The following is a 1,986-nucleotide window of genomic DNA, read 5'->3' on the forward strand; positions in this document are numbered from 1 at the left end:
TTCCATCAAAACAATGTTTTGAAAACAATGAATTAGAATTCTTTTGATTGTTGTTTTTTTTTTTCCATTCTCCCACATGCAAGAATTTATCTCTTACAATTAATTAAATAGAAATGTGCTAAATAATTCCATAGACCAGAATCTGCCTTTTTTATCAGATAATAGGATTTGACTGTAAGATGTCATCCAGCTCTACTCCAAAAGGACAGAGAAAATGCAATCAGTGGGCTGGAGAGCACCTGCAGTAAATACTTTTTCTTTTGCTTTATACCCCAATCCTCAGCAGCACCTTCTGTCCTCCAGGGCACTGCACAGAGGGTTCCCGAGCCCCAGGCTGCCTGCAGGTGGGCTCCAGTGAGCTGGGGAAGCAAAGCAGACCACCGTGGGAAGCCACAATGAAAGCAATTCAGCTTCCAGCATACTAAGCACAAATAATTACCATAAAGTCCTGTTGACAAAACCAAGCCTTTAGCTAACCCACATCTTTTCCTAAACTGTATTTTAACTTCTATAAACAGCCAACAAGGAATTTCCATTTGCACCTCAATATTGTGATCTTTTCTTATAAGAAAAAATATTTTGCATTGTACTAAAATCTCTTGCCGGTGGGAATTCAGTACTCCCCCAGTTCCCTTTTGAATCAAGGACTTAGAATACAGTAAGATACAGAAAAGCCAAAGAAAATAAAAAATATCAATAAAGCTACACAGGAAAATTGAAATACTTGCTGTCTTGGGGGGAAAACCTTTTATTGAAGTAAAAATACCTGAGATATTGTCAGGCAGTGTGACAATGAAGATGTCATTACTAAATAGGACTCTTTGGTCCCTTAGCTGTCAATAATTAATACATTATTTACACTTGCACATTCTCATTTCCCATCTTTCAAGATTTCATTTACACTCTGATCCTTTACTCAGCAGTAAATTTAACATCATTGTGACCTTCTTTTTTCTGACACTATACACCTAACAAGCTGAGAAAGAATAGCATCTAATATGTGCATTTATTAAAGCAGAAAGCTTCAGCCACTGAAAGAAGTGGAAATGACAGTGTTTGCCATAATAAACTGGAAGAGAAACATACTGCCCCCAAAAGAATTAAGATGCTATCTTAATAATGCTGTTAATGGGAGCCTCAACATCTGCACGTTTTAGGAAGTGTTGCTGAAGTGTTTCTAAATAAAGCCCAAAGGAAATAGCAAAGTTAGGAAAGCCATACCATGACTGCAGAGACCACCTTATGTTGAAGATGCCCCTTTCTGACTGAGATTAAAAATGTTGTCTTAAGTTTGAGCAGCCTTTTTCTTGTGATGCAGAAAAGATGCATTCATTATATCTTTCTAGAAGAAACAATGTCAGATGGTCATACGGGAGATACATTACCATTACATCATGATATACATAAATATTCTTATAGTGAATAAGTAAGTATATGTAAGCTATCAGCATGAAACTTAAAATGCATTAAGATTATAGTTTAAACAAAAATTACCATATTTCACTGGGGTATCTTTTGAAGTCGGTGCCAATTTTCATATCAGAGCTAATTTTACACAATTATTCTGGCACACTGGGGATGGCTACTGATGATTTTGAGGAGGAATCACAGAAATTGTGTTTGGGGGCTACCAGGTAATTTTTCTATTGATTTTAGTGGATTTTGGAGTATGTCCTGAGTGCAATCAGAAACTATTTAGGAGCAAGAAAAAAAGATGACCTAAGGAAAGCAGACAACCTGGAGATTCTTTTCCACATGCAGGCATTCTATGAACAATATCTCAAACAAGTTACACAATCTTTTCTGGCTTTGTACAATTTGTGGTCATCATTTAATAGACTCTTCTAAATTTACAGAAATATAGTATTCCCAGCTTAATAGCTTATACTTAATAGCTCATAACTTTGCAGTAAGAGGGTATGTTCTCTTAGCAAAACTCACCCTTCCTTCAGTTAGAACTTATGTATGTGTGTGTACTTTTTTTTT

This window comes from Meleagris gallopavo, chromosome 10 (assembly GCF_000146605.3).
Source record: "Meleagris gallopavo isolate NT-WF06-2002-E0010 breed Aviagen turkey brand Nicholas breeding stock chromosome 10, Turkey_5.1, whole genome shotgun sequence".
NCBI lineage: Eukaryota > Metazoa > Chordata > Aves > Galliformes > Phasianidae > Meleagris > Meleagris gallopavo.